Source organism: Myripristis murdjan, chromosome 8 (genome assembly GCF_902150065.1).
Source record: "Myripristis murdjan chromosome 8, fMyrMur1.1, whole genome shotgun sequence".
NCBI classification, from domain to species: Eukaryota; Metazoa; Chordata; class Actinopteri; order Holocentriformes; family Holocentridae; genus Myripristis; species Myripristis murdjan.
Window position 1 is genome coordinate 5,292,361 of NC_043987.1, and position 15,946 is coordinate 5,308,306.

General features: G+C 45.1%; 1 pseudogene; it reads right to left on the reverse strand.

Moving 5' to 3' along the window:
- Positions 1-6,185: 6,185 nt before the first annotated feature.
- On the reverse strand, positions 6,186-14,077 carry LOC115363047 (potassium voltage-gated channel subfamily C member 3-like; annotated as a pseudogene).
- Positions 14,078-15,946: the final 1,869 nt, after the last annotated feature.

Consider the following 15,946-nt stretch of genomic DNA (forward strand, 5'->3'; position numbering starts at 1 on the left):
ACCGCCAGCCCTGTGTCTGGTTCTACCTGAGGGTTCTTCCTGTTAAAGGGGAGTTTTACCTCGCCACTGTCGCCAAGAGCATGCTCAGGAGGGAATCTGTTGGGTTTCTTTGTTTTTTTCTTCTGTAATTGGTAGAGCGTGGTCTTTACCTGCTCTACCTGTAAAGCATCATGAGATAACCTTTATTGTGATTTCACGCTATATAAATAAAGATTGATTGATTGATTGACTTTGATATATTTTGGGCTGGGAGGGTGTTGCTGACATAATATAGCCTGTAGGTAACAGGAGATTGGCTGCGGTTCTTGTTTCCATCATATCCGTTATACTGTTACACTGTCACCTAAGCAGCACACACAGCACATAATTCTGCAGCAATCTGCTTTGTGTGTGCGTGCGCTTACGTACAGTACATACTAGGGCACGGGGGTTTACTACACGTTATCTGTGCTCACTTAGATGCTGCTGAGTAGGTGTGTGTGTGTGTGCGCGTGTGTCTTGACTATAAGATCGACCCCGAGCGAGGTGTGAGGACAGCGGAGAGATCACTCCGAGGTTAAACGCTTCATTTCTGACATGTCATCAAATATATGGTTTCACTCTCCCTCTCTCTACTTCTCTTTCTCGCTCTCTCTCTCCCCCTCTCTCTCTCTCTCTCCTTCGATGGGCGACACACGGAGAAAGAAAGCTCTGTCGCAGCATTATCCTGAAAAGCACAGAGGGGGAAGGGGACCCTGCTGGATATATAGCCTATAGCGCAACAAAACCACCAGAGAGAGAAGGAGGAGGGGGGACAGAGAGTGAGAGAGAGAGAGAGAGAGAGAGATTGAACAAGAGATGGGTGGTTAGCAGTCTAAAAAGGGGGGAGGAAAGCTGTTGGAGAAAAGGGAGGCAGAGGGAAAGATGTGAGGAAAAAGGGAGGAACAAATAGGAAAAGTGGGGAGATTGGGGGGAGATAGAGAGAAAGAAGCTGTGTAGCGTTAAATTTCATTAGCTGTTTTCCATTGTTTGGGCTTGCTGCAGAGGCATTACTACACTCCAGCATGTGGCAAAACAACACGATTAACCCAAATAACCCACATGCAGCCAAAACAGCTCCTACCAAGTCTCTGAAAACCAGGTCAGAAATGACATTAATAGAGCCACAATGGACTTGAGTGTGTGTGTGTGTGTGTGTGTGTGTGTGCGCGCGCGTGCGTGTGTGTGCATGCTTGTGTGTGTGTGGCTGTGTGTTTGCCAGTGTGTAGGTATTTGTTTCTCTCCTTGAGGGATTGGGAATTGCCATCACACCCTGCAGCGTAAAAAGGAAGGAGAGAGGAGGGAGAAAGAAAAGAAGATTGTGTGTGTGTGTGTGTGTGTGTGTGTGTGTGTGTAGGTGTGAATGAGGGAGTGAGTGAGTAGGGGGTTCTGCTTACAAAGGGACACCGTTCAGCGGAGTCGTCCGGCTGAATGAGCCGAGCGAGACGCACGGCCTGATCAATAAACGGATAGGAACATCCCGGCCTGCGGAGCTAAGCAGGAAAAAAAATGGCAGGAGGAAAAGAGGGAAGGGAGAGGGGGAGAAAGTGACCCCCGTCCTATACCTCTTCTACTGCTAGGTACTCTGACACCCCACCTCGACACCATCCAGCCCCCCCCACCACCACCACCACCGAGATCTCATCTTCTCATTTTCTCTCCCACCTCACCTCTCTCTCTCTCTCTCTCTCCCTCCCTCTCTGCAGCAGAGCAGACTGGAGTGCAGTCAGCTACTATGGGCACTGCAGTGTTACGCTATAGCACAACCAGAGAGCTGAAGGGGGAGAGGGGATGGGGGCGCGGGGGGGGCTGAAAAGCGATAATAACTGATCCAGCACTTGTAATAAAGCAGCTTGACTTGTCAGCGGTGATCATGGGTAGGAAAGGATGGAGTGTGTGTGTGTGTGTGTGTGTGTGTGTGTGTGTGTGTGTGGGAGACGGAGGTGGGTTACAGCCTCTTTATCCCCCCCAACGAACACACAAGGACCAAATAGCATAAGATAAGGCGCAGGAAAAACAGAGAGAAAGTCAGGAAAAAGAAAACAGAAAAGGATGGGCTGCTATAGAAGGCGCTGAGCCGCCTCACTAGAGCAGAAATGAATCGAATCGAACAGAATGATACAGCGGATCCGGTCTTCTGGCAGGTCAAGGACAGAAACAGTAAGAGATGTTCTGTGTGCTTGAATGTAACCACGGAAAATGAAATGGCTTATTTGACTTGTGCACACAAAAGAAAAAGGACCTTGGCTTCATTAAAGAAAATTCCTCGCTCTCTTGATTGTGCTCCGCTCAGCTCGGGCCAACTTGCTTCACATCAGGTCTGATTTTTTTTTTTGGGCAATAATATTGCCATGGATGGAGTATCTGAGCCCGCATACATACAGTTTAAAGACATAAACGTCACAGTAGGTGGTACCATTCCTTTCTGTTGAAATCACTGTCACGAAACACAGGCACTGAGGGAAAAAAGCTGCCTATTTTTTTTTTTTTTTTTTTTTTTTTTTTTTAATATTTGCAGCTTTTTTTCATTTTCAATCAAGCAGTTCTGCAGAATGTGTTGTAAGACTGGAAATATAGCTGACACACTGACTCCGCTCTTTGTTTAAAACACGTTTTTGAGGTTTCTTTATAAAATATCCAGCGTTTTTCGGCCATATAGGGATCTGCCACTGCTGTCCCCTATAGAGCCAATCAGCTAAAACCAGGCTGGCTGACTGACTGACCTCAGCCTACCTGAGCTCTGCTGTGCTGTCCTGTCCACACACACACACATACACACACATACACACCCAACCTATCTTTGTGTCACCCTGCTGGCACCAAAACTATTGACTGCAACGTTTTCAAAGTCACCTCAGCTGTCACATCGACGCCGATCGTTCATTTGCCCTGCTATTTAATTTTCTCTCGGGTCAGGTCTTACCATTTCTCCAAACTCACCAGAAATGTAAAATGTAGCCTATCACTTCCTGCATGATTTTCCCCCCTGCAGCCACAAGATGCAGACCGTCCAGAACAACAAATGAAACACTTTCATGAACTACAACAGACGTTTCTTTTTGAAAAAAATGTCACAAGGTTGTATGTATTTTTATTTTATTTATTTATTTATTTTTTGTCTCTTGGCATCTTTTAGCTGTGCGGAATTTTCCTTCTTTATGTGTCTTTACTGTTACATTTTTGTGTTTTACCGTCATTTTCTGTCTTTGGTTTCTTTTCCCTTAGCCGGCTTTCCCCAAACTCTGCAGGCAAGCAAAGTGGCTGCATATCTATCGTACATGGACACGCTTGCCTGTTTGCACTTGTGCATGCGCTTGCATGAGCGAGTCTCCATGTTAAGTCCCATAGAGCGTCTGAGTCAATATGCCGTCTCTTTGCGTTATACGGGAGTCGACAGAAAATACACCTTAACACACAATAATCCAGGTCAGCACTCGCCTCTGGCCCTGCAAATGGCCATGGATTTTTAGAAACAGTTAAGCAGAATAAGGCAGAGGGAGATTGGGTGAAAGGTGGAGGTGATACTGGGGAAAGGAGGGAGAAAATAGAGCGGGGAGAGAAAAAAAAGAGTGCACAGTTGTGAAAATATGAAAAATGGGGGAAAAAACAGAGAGAGAAAAGTAGGAAAGAGAGACAGGAAATGAGAGATTGTGAAACTAGGGAAAAAGAAAGATAAGTTGGGGAAAGAGAGGCCAGACTGAAATGAAAGAACTGAAAGTGGGAGAGAGAGACAATCAGACCCAAAAGATCGCAATGAAAGAGGGGGAAATGGAAAGACGGAAAAAAAACAAGTGTGTAAAAGAAAGTGAGAAAGGCAGATGAGGAGAGGGATAAGGGGGAAGAAAAAGAGTGCAGGGGTAAAGGACAAGTGGTTGAGAAGTGGGAAAGAGAGAAATCCAAGGGAGATTAAATTGTTAACTCAGATTAGCGGGATCACTCAACGGAAAAATATAAATCTAAGAGACTGAAATACTCTCACAAGAGTTGGCCATTTTATTTATTTGAGCTACACTGGCTGTAATCTGTCCCCAAAGGCTGCTGGGTAATGACTGACACATCACCACAAGTCAACTTCTATCCCGATTTATCTCAAGGTTTAGAGCATGAAGGAGGTTTGGGAAACTTTAGCCAAAAAGTCAACCTAACTTTCCCAGTTGTAAATATATTTCAGTAATGATGTCATCACATTAATACAAAAAAAGAGATGCTTACGCTCCTATATTCAACATCTCCACGATTTGTTACCTCACATCTATAAATGTAATCTTTGCTTAAAATACCACGTTCACCCTTGATTTATCTATTCATGTGTGTGTGTGAGCCCAGGTGTATTTCAGTGCAGGTGTGGATCCCACAGGTGCATGGAGGAAAGTAACTTCCCCGAGACCATCCAGACGTCTGGAGAAAGGCCTCATGACTGAAACGTCAACAGAAAAGTAAGTAAACGCAGTGGCGACCCTGTGTGACTTTGAACTCCAAAGTGACTGATTCCCTGCAGCACACAGCGGACGTAGCAGCAGCGCGTCTGCGTGTGATTTTCTATTTTTACTGGATCCCACGAGAGGCCAGCTATTCTAAAAGTGTGACGTGTTGCAGTTTGTGAACACTGATATTCTCAGATTAACTGTGCTACCTTGGCTACTGTAAACAAATAAGACCACATGCAAATTAGCACCAGTGGTACTGTTAGTGCCACTGGTATTGTGCCAGTTGTGCTGGAACAGGAGAGATTAAATTGACATATTGGACGTGCATGTCTCAGGAAGACCCGCCCCTATTTTGCCTCTGATTGGCTAACCCTAACCCTAACCTTAACTGAAGGCAATGCTAATTAGCCAATCAGAGGCAGGCAGGGCGGGTATGCATATCCACTATGCCAATTTAGTCTCTCCCTTGCTTGAACATGACTTTCTTCGTGCTTTGTGTCATAAAGCAGTCTCTCCTAGTGTCGTAAAGCAACACAGCAGATTTATCACATCTTTAAACTCATGTGGTAATGATGTATTGATGTTAAAATGCTAATGCAACAAAGAGCATCTTCCAGTTTCTGTAAATATTTATGCCATCATCTACCCTAAGAGATACAAACACACACACATGCACGCACACACACACACACACACATATATATATACTCTCAGACAATAAAACAAAAAACAAAAAAACATATGTGCGTGCCTACCAGCACGCACATATGTAAGGTGCACAGTTACGGATTAAATGCTGGATACTCAAACATATGCTATACAGAGACATATGCAAGCAAGAGCAGACACAGTGCAAACACACACACACACACACACACACACACACACACACAAACACACACACACACTAGTGACATTGCAGCTATAATATGACATGTCAGACTGTACACCTGCCAAACCCTCACAGAACTTTATGCACATTGTTTCACACACAACATATTTGGAGACTAATGATGTTTCATTTAAGGGATTCACTGAGGCTCTCAGTCAGTGGGAGAGAGAGAGACAGAGAGAGAGAGAAGGAAAGTGAAAGAGAGACCTTGACAGGAAGGGCATGCCATATGAATGGCAGTGAATGGCAGCTGTGCATCTAAACCCACAAATTGTTTAAGGAATTCTCAAATGTGTTCATGGCACAGACCCCCATCACCGCTGAATACAAGCCCATTAGGCTCTGACCGCCCCCCTCCCACTTTATGCTGCCCCAGGGACCCCCATATGGGAAGATTTTTAATAGTATTGATTTTTGTATTGAATTGTGTAACTGTGAATGAAACTGTGGTGAGACAACACACTGTAATTGGGGCTATTTCTGGTGAATGAAATCACAGTGACAACACACACACACACACACACACACACACACACACAATCTCTTGGACCAATACCAATATAGGGTTTCGCTGGTTTAAGGAAGAGCGACAGGGAAGATGAGGAGAGAAGAAGAGAGAATGGCTGGAGGTGGATTGGGGGCGTTACTGTGCAAATCTGACGGACTGATGCGCAAAGACAGTGGCAGTCCTGGAGAACAGGTCGAGTGCAAGAAATCTTCACCGGACGGGACAAGAGGGTTAGTTCGTGTTCGAGCAAGACCTCGGTAAGCCATACAGTTATTACATAAGATTGAACTGCACTGCGTGTGAGGAAGCTCGGTGAACATGGGCCGGAGGTTATTGTCACTCATCTCTGCTGAGTGCCATCAGGTGATTCCAGCACCATGGACAGCGCTCTCCGCGGTGCCCCTGCGGCTAGTTTGTGAATGGGGGGCGTGGCTGAAGGTTACAAGTACAAGTCCTGAAGGAGCACCCGAGATTAATTTGATTGTCCATGGCCTGACTCGCGACTGTCGTGTGTTAGTGCTGTCCCAGTTCTTCAAAGGCAAATGTAAATTACTGCAAATAAATGACTGACATGCAAGACGGAAGCCTCGTCAATTGTAGAATAATCCACATTATGGAGTCGTCAAATCACACAACGTCAGGAAGGAGAGGAAATAGGAGATGAAGAGAACAGAAAGACGTGTGAGTGACGAGAAGAAAGAAAGAAGAGAGGAGAGGCTGCTTGGCTGTGCGGAGCTTTGCAGTAAAGTTGTAGAGACGCAGCGGTTAGGAGTAATGCGTAAAAATGAGGAGGGAGAGAGGTGACGCAGAGACCGCATCCATCAAATCCTATCTATCTATCTATCTATCTATCTATCTATCTATGTCTGTCTGTCTATTTTACACATTTGAGACGCAATTCACAAATGTTCAAGTCATTGTATATTCTGTGCTTTTAGAGAGAGGGAACAAAACTGGGGGGGGGGGGACCGTCCCGTTAACTTTACGCGCAACAATGCGCAGCGGCCAGACACCGTGCCAAACAGGGGTGCAGAGAAGAGAAGAGAAGAGAAGAGAAGAGAAGAGAGAGAAGAGAGAGAAGAGAAGAGAAGAGAAGAAGAACGGACACTCACCCGGGCATATTTGGACGAGTAGGGGTCCTCGAACAGCGCCCACATCTTGGGCTGCCACACCTCCCACCACGTCGCCCGGCGGCCCGTCCTCCTGCATGCACAGCCGCTTCAGGTCGCCGTCCGCGCCGCCTGTGAGCGCCGGGTCATCCTCGGGCGCGTCCGGCTCGGGCGTCTCGAAGCTGTCCAGCGCCTCCTCGGCGTCGCGGTGCTGCCGGTAGTTCATCCAGCAGCACGCCCTCCACGTCCGTCTCGGTCGATGCCCCAGAAGGCGAGCTCCTCCTCGAACAGCGGCCCGCACACATCGTTGGGGCAGTGCAGCTTCCCGGTGCGGTAGTAGTTGAGGATGAAGGCGAAGGTGGCCGGGTGGCGGTCGAAGAAGAACTCGTCGGACTTGGGGTCGTAGTCGAAGTTGCTGAAAGCGTCGGGCTCGGTCAGCCAGGACAGGCGCGTGCCCGGCAGCGTCTTCAGGGTGCTCCGGTATGGTCTCGTGCCGGATGCCGCCGGCAGTTAATCACGATCTTCTCGCTGTCTGACGCCGAGCAAGTCATGGCTGCACTGGAACATGCTTCGGTCTCTGCTGCCGCTGTCCGTCCCCATCCACCGCCGCTCCGCGCTCGGTAGGCTACTGTTATAGCTGCCGTACCGCCAGAGTCACCGGGCCAACTGAGAGGAGGAGGAGGGAGGAGAGAGGAGGAAAGGAGGAGGGAGGGGGAGGAGCCTGGGGAGCTGGGAGCGTGTGTGTGTGTGTGGTGTGTGTGTGTGTGAGAGGGGAGAGAGGAGAGAGAGAGAGAGAGAGAGAGAGAGAGAGAGAGAGAGAGAGAGAGAGAGGAGAGTTAATAGCTATGTGTCTGTATGCTGTGTGTGTGTGGTGTGTGGGTGTGTGTGTGTGTGTGGTGTGTGTGGTGTGTGTGTGTGTGTGTGTGCTCACAGAGTAAACGTAGATACCAGATTTTATGCTCCAACATTGATTGTTTTGATATTATTGGGCCATTGTTAGTTGTAAAAGTTGTCATATGGTTGTTAACTGAATCCATTTATATGCTGCTGTCTGTGTTATGGCAGTAAGTACTTTTGTATTCGCTGCCAGGGAAACAGCTTTGAATTGAATTTGACTGAACTGAATTCAAGTTCTAGTTTACTGAGAGCCCCTGATCACTGTTAACGTCTCAGCTAAACTGAACTGAAATGAACTGCATGAACCTGAACAGACTGTACTTAACAGATACTGTCTGCTCAGCTATGGAGAGCAACCAAGAGAACCAAGACAATCAAACAGGACACCAGACAGCCTCTTAGGCTGTAGAGCAGTGATGTAGTCTGCTAAGGAAAATAAGTAGATAAATAAACAAGCATACACACTAGCAATTAATTAATTAAGAAAAAATCATGAGGTCATGAGGAAAAAGAGTGCCAAAGACCCCAAAATGAGTTCAAAAGCCTTTACGTCTGCAGCTGTAACTTTTCATAATTAATACCCAATTAGAATAAGTGCATTTAAACCTGTTTTCATACTGTGTTGAATGGTTTTGTCAAAAATTTTACTAAAAAATTTAAGCCACAGTATGAGCAAACCTGCCTAAAGACTGGTAACTAACTAACTAACTTTTGGGCTAGCAGTTATTTTGTCAGAGTAACAGTCAATTTTTAAAATAAAAACCTTATCAAGTATCTACATGCTGCTCCTTCAAAACACAAATGACAGCATTATTCAGTAACAAGCAAAACTGCTCTAGAAAAGCAGAAGTCAGGAAACGTGTTATTTGAATCACATGACCATGTCTCATGAGTTAGACCCAAGACTCTGGACTTTCAGTCACATCATACAGTTGCTCATGTGCTCATACCCATGATACACAAACACATAGCAGAAAGTCTAAATACACTTTCCAAGTGTTTTGTCAAAACCATTGCCTGCAGTGGGTGGAGTCATCTACATTTCTGAAATCCTGAAACATGGTCATGAAGGGAACTTTTGTGAAAATGCCTGTGTTGAATTTGAAATGAAGTCCTTTCAATCCTTGACCCTTTGAATATTCAGCCACAAAATGAAACATGCTTTCTGAAGGCCTTGTGAATCATGATGCAGCAAAAATGCAAAATACCTCCGGGCAACCTGGAGGACTGGCGACTGCTTGTATTCCCTCTGCTTTTGTGCCACGCTGAACATCAACACAACCTCTTCTCCATATGATCTGCGCTTCATCAGTGCAGCCAGGTCATTTATTTTTTGCTCTGCTTATGGTCTGGTGCAGAGAAAGGCACATTGTTACACACACACACACACACACACACACACATACACACACTGGTGACTGCAGTGTTGGTGTGTGCAGTGAAAGATGTGTGTGCTATTTTTTGAAGTGCATCATATCTATGGGAAACTCATGCACACTGACAATTATATTGGGTGGACGCTTTACTCAAGCACCACGCATTTCATTATAAGTGCACGGTAATGGCACCCCTGTCTCTGATGCTGTGAGTGCCTTAGAGTATCATCTGAACGGTGTCTGGCATAACAAGTGGGGCCCCCTGTCCTAAGATCTCATCTGTCCTCTCGTTTGTGCCCCTCTCCTTCTCTCTCTCTCTCTCTACTCTCTTTCTTTACGCTGCATCGCTCCCTTCCTCCACTGTCTTTCAATCCACTAAAACACTTTGCTCAATTAGACCTGAGCAGGAGGGATATGATGGAGTGTTTCACACGCCCACCCTCCTCCTCTCTCTCTCTCTCTCTCTCTCTCTCTGTCTCTCTCTCCCTCTCTCTGCTGGAGGAGCTGTGTCTTGGGAAGAGAGGGAGAGAGAGAGAGAGAGAGAACGATGATTGCTGAGCTCCACAAAATGGGAGAAAAGACTGCAGACCATCAGACCATTTAGTACTCTCCCTTCCCTCTCTCTCTCCTCTCGTCTCTCTCTCTCTCTCCTTTTTCACAAACATATACGCTCTATCTCTCTCCCCCTCCCCAGCTCTACTCTCCCCCACCCCCCCCAGCGCAGAGCTAATGTGCTGTGTTAGTCTATTGAGAACAGTCTGCAGCACCGCGCTCTACTGTATCAGGTCCTCTCCTACGTCACACACACACACACATATACGGAGGATTGCTACAGATCAGCGGAATACCCACAGCCACACACACATACACATAGCAGTCAGTAAAGACAACTATATGCAGCAAGTATATCCATGCACACACACACACACACCACACACACAGGCACTGCGCTTTGACATTCCTGCAGTCGGTCTATGTGGAATTAAGCAGAGCATTCCAGCAGCATGCACGTTAACCTGCATTCATACAGAACCAAAACCTTGAAATTCAAATTTGTTTTCCACTCTTTTAGTTAAAACCACAGTTTTCGAAAAAAGTTGAGCAACTTTCGGGTGATGAAAATCTTCGAAAACCCCATTGGATTTAAAAAAAAAAAAAAACTGCCTGAAAACAAGGTTGTGTTTGTTTTCTTAGCTGCTGAAATTTTTTTTTGGAGATATGAGGCTTTAGCCTGGCAACAGCGACATATATACAACTCTATATACAGTACATGTATTTAAAAATATTCACTCGCATGCTGACGCTGCGTTAGAAAGCAAATAGTTTTTTGCTGCAGTGAGAGCAAGAATGAACACCCTAGTCTTTCTCTCTCTCTGTCGACCTGCCTCGCTCTCTCTGTCTCTACTTCGCTCTATTGCCCCCCCTCCCCACACACACCGACACACACACACACACACACCCTCTCTCTAAGTGACCCTGTTCTCATGGTGTCCTGCACCCTCTGCTTCATCCAACTGTCTTCTGTCACCTTTCCCTCTCCCTGCTTCCTAAGTCTGGCTTTCTGCATTTCTCATATTCCTCTACAATGCCTTGTTTCCTCTTCCGGAAGATTATGTGAGACTCTGCCAATCACATGTCACTGTAACCTCTCTGCTGTCTCTCTTGTTCTTCTCTCATTCATGTTCTCTGCCACTCTATCCCCTCTTCATCCCTGTCCTTCCTTCCCTCACCCCTCTCTCTTTTCACTCTCCCATGCCCTATTGGTTACTCAGTCAGCCACTTTGCTGGTAGAGCTGCTTTGGTGAAGAAAGAAGCTGCTCTCTCTCTCTCTCTCTCTCTCTCTCTCTCTCTCTCTCTCTCTCTCTCTCTCTCTCTCTCTCTCTCTCTCTCCTCTCTCTGTTCAAATCCAGGAGAAGGACAGAGAAAGGGAGATACAGGCAACTGTTCACTCTGAGGTGTGTGTGTGTGTGTGTGTGTGTGTGTGTGTGTGTGCGTGTGTGTGTGTGTGTGTGTGAGAGAGAGAGAGAGAGAGAGAGAGAGAGAGAGAAAGAGAGAGAGTTAGAGCTGTACATTCAAACCTATGTCAAAAAATGTTGACATTTCATTTATTCATTTATACATTAATTTTAAGCGGAGCACAGTGTGTAATATTTGCATCAGGTGAGACAGCATCTCATTGTAAACCTCATATGGACTCAAATGCACCTTCCTGCTACTTTCTGCAAATACTAGGCAGTGTAAAGGACACATTTACGCCTCACCGAAAATCGCTGTTAAAATCCCTACTCCTTATCTCCTATTAGTCCTGTACTGTCTGCTTTCAGCACCTCGGACAGCGCTAGCTGCTCCGCCGGAAAACGAAGCAGCGCCTTCGGCTTTTTCCGGACGGCGTGCAGTCTGGCATGGAGGGAGCAGCAGCGGTTAAAAATCATTTTAAAATCAAGACTTTTGAAAATGCATGAAGTGAGTAAACAAAATGCTCTAACGTTGACAACATGAACTCAACTCAAAGGACAGGCTGGCTAAAGCGAGAAATATTGAAATGTAAAGCGAAACGCTGGATGTGAACGTGAGTAAAAGGTACAGTTCTGATTGGCTGCGGCACGTTCGAAGCCGTAGCATAGCAGCCAATGAACGCGCACCTGTGGCTGCAGAAATCAACATGCGCAAAAATGACCATTCATAGGCTTCCTTAATTATGTGACCCTCTGCAACTGTACCAGAACTTAACGAATCAAACAGAATAAAAAATAAAGTTCTTAGCCTATTCTCTCCCAATTATATTTTTTCATCTAATATATTTTACAAAATTATGGTAAAGCCTCTCTGGTTTATTTCCCAATTCAAACCACAGGGGAAAATCGGTTTGGGTCGTTCATCAATAACATACTGTAATGTCATTCCATATATATCTTTTTTTTTTTTTTTTATCATAGATCAGTGGTTTGGGTTTGTGGCATGTAGCTACATCTTAAAGTGTCACTGACAACAAGATGTCACAAAATTTTCCCTGTGACCTGATATGAAATAAATATGTGGGAGATGTCAGAAAGATATAATCTTAAGAGCCTTTCTTTGGGCAAGACATATTAGAAAGAGTGGAGATAAGACAGAGGGCAACCTGTTTGAGAGTAAAGTCAAAAGTTATTTTTTTTCCCACAAGTATCTGTAACTTGAAGCTACTATAACATCTCTGGTAGTCAAAGTATTTATTATCCTGCTGCATGTAATATTTCACCATCTATCAGTGCAGTCCAATGTCACAGAGGATTTCCTGTCTCATCGGTTACTTCACTAATCCTCTCCTGTAGTTTTCATTCTTTTTTGTTCTGCACCTGACTTTGAATGACTGAGAGTGTGGTAGTGAACACGCACACACATACATACACACACACACACATGCCACAACACGCAGCACACGCATTCACAAACAGTCAGACAGAGATAGAGAGTGCAGTACCACATGCAAACTACCTCCCTCTCTCACTCTCCTGCTCTCTCTCTCTCTCTCTCTCTCTCTCACACACACACACACACACACACACACACACACACACACACTCAGTTAATTAAGTTAACATGCTGACTAAGGAGCTATAGAGCTCTTTGCAGTATGAGAGTGATAAAGGAGGGGGGGGACATACGCATACACACACGGTATACACACAGTGGCATACACACACGCACATGCACAGGATACCACAAAGTCAACCTGAAGAGACCTGTATCCGTTTTGACATTGCACCAACAGAGCAAGCGAGAGTGGGGAGGTATGCATGAAAGAAAGAGAGACAGAGTGAGAGAGAGTGTGTGTGTGTGGGAGAGACAGAGAGGGAGGGAGAGAGAAAGAGAGGGAGGGTGAGAGAGAGTGAAAGAGCAGAGGGGAGGAGGGAGTCAATGGAGAGAGGAGCATGAGAGAAAATTTAGAGAAAGAAATACAGAAACATGAATGGATGACATGAAGTTCAGAGAGAGCGGCTGAGAGAGAGGAGATTGTATGAAACAAAAAGAGAAGAGAAGTTAGAAAGGGGAGAGAGAGAGAGAGAGAGAGAGAGAGAGAGAGAAATGAGAAATTGGTAAGTGTGCTGACTGAGCAGAAAAAAAGAGAGAGAGAGAGACAGGAATGGTAAAATCTTTCATCATGTGCGCGTGTGTGTGTGCGTGTATGTGTGTGTGTGTGTGTGTGTGTGTGTGTGTGTGTGTGTGTGTGTGTGTGTGTGTGTGTTGACTGCTCAGATGGACCAGGGCTGAAAGCAAAAAATAAAAAGCACAAGAACACTACAGGTACAGCATTCACAATGACACACACACACACACACACAGAGAGAGAGAGAGAGAGAGACTCATTCCCTGTCTACCCACCACACACACACACACACACACACACACACACACACACACAGTGCAGTGCACTTCCAACATCAGTGCTGATATCTGAGGCCGTGGAGTACAAGGGACATCTAGAGGACAACATGGAGAACTGCAGGCCAGTGAAACACTGCAGTCCTCCCTCCCTCCAAAATTCCCCGTTTGTCCCCTCTGACCTCCCATCTTCTCCCCCCTCCCTGCTCCTCTCTCGTCTCGCCTCACCTCCTCTCATGTCTTCCTTCTTCTTACGCTGCAAAACGGACATAAACGGCTAAAGCATGACTTGTGTCCCTACTTAACGCTCTGCGGTTTTGATAAAGGACAGAGAGGAGAGGAGAGATCTTCCTCTCCTCTCCTCCTGCTTAGCCCCTCACGGTGCTCATTCCTCCTCTTTTCATATCTGCTCTTTTCCCTCTGATCTTTAGCTCTTTCCCCAGCCTTACCATCCTTAAGAGGGCATCAGGAAGTCTACACTCATTCATCGTTCATGCTGCCATTTTAGTGAAGTATAATCCACAATGAGGTGTGCAGCATTTTAATGCACAGTGTCGTTGCCTCTGCAGAGTACATTAAAACTCTGACACACATCTTCGAGTCAGTTATCTCATTTATACTGTGGCTACTTGCCAACAGCACAGAGAACTGATTTAGTGAACAATATGTTCTGAAAATTCATTTTCGGCCGGCTTCAGCAGCCATCTTGACATGGAATTGCAGGTAAAAACAAGTGTTGCTAGTGACATAAATGAAGGATCTGTTTAGGTCTAATAGTCAGGATCCTGGTGACGTTCCTGCTGGTTCACAGGAGAGTACGGCTGAACGATATGGCAAAGAAAGGAATCATTTTGCAATTAGTTTTACAGATACTGCAATATGACTGATGGTTTTAGGAGCGATAGTTTTTGTGTCATTTTCACAGAAAAAACAACTGACAATCTAAAACTAATGATGATAATGTGATTTTTGCTGGGGTGTGTAAGAAATCAGCATGCTTTCTTACATCTGGAAAATATTTTTCATATGATATTTACCAAAATGTTTTGTCACACATTTTTCCTTTATCAAAAAAAAAAAAAAAAAAAAAAAAAAAAAGGCAGCTTGTGCAATTTGGATATTGAACTTGACCAGATTGCGATTTAAATATTTCGATTGACTGTTCAGCCCTATTGGAAAGACGCTGCTACACTTAAATGGAGCAGAACCTTAATTACTGTCATAAGTAACATTTGTGTTTACCTGTTAGCTCATGTCAAACTGGCTGCTGTGAAAAAGGTTAGACACTGCCAGCTGATTCGGCTGACGATCAGTTTGAGCCATGGCATTGATTAAATACAGCACATACAGACAAAAAAATGATTTGGCTAGCTCAGTGCTGCTGTAAAGGTTATGCCAATGTTAACTGTAGGAAAATAATCTCAAAAATTTTGCAGCCAGTGTTATTTTAAACACTATTTAGGCCAGTATATGAATTTAGAACAGAGATTAGGATGAGGAATCTAGTAGTCTTGTAAGGTATACAGTAGGCCTGTCAGACTAGAAAATAATCAACATGGACATATGTGGAAAATGGTAACGGTTAAAGGGAAACAAATCCAATGATTTCTACTTTCATCATGCATGCATCACAAAACTGAAAAGATTTTGTCAAATTAATGGTTTAATAGTGTTACCTTTTGATATAGACTTGAAGAACTGTCACATTCCACTTACTGTGCTTTCCAACTCGTGAACATTTGTATTGATTGGAGTCTTTCCAACCTCTGCCCTCCTAGGTGAATTCAGCATTAGATATGAGTCTAGCTACATGAGCAGTACACGATCTACACTCAGCAGCTCTGCAGCCAACTGCAGACGAGGACTCATGTGTAGACCATGGTCGAAATATCCATAAATCATTATTCTTCTCATTTTAAGACATAAGTATAATTACCATAAATAAAAAAGGCCACTGCTGAGAAGCATGGCAAGTTCCACCGGCTTCTTTTACATCGTGAGCCAGCAGGTCACGGCTGGTGGGAAAATCTGCCTGACTGCTTTACAGCATAAAGGGAGATTGCTTCGTGGCACAAAGCAGGAAGGGGGCATTGATGAAAGACTACCAAGTTGTAAGTAGAGAAAGGCAGTTTGCTGTGAGGGGCTGCGGATTTCCAACACGGCTGCCGGAGAGCATCAGGTTACACCAGCTGGAAGCGCCCGGCACGCTGAAGGTAACAGGGTTATTCTCCGATTCAGCCATAATAAATGAGCAGGGATGGAGGGCAGGAGCCTGCTGAAGACAGGTGAGAATTAATAATGAATCAACAGAGAGACAAGCAGAAAGAAGAAGGAACGTGAAACGGATTGGTGGTAAT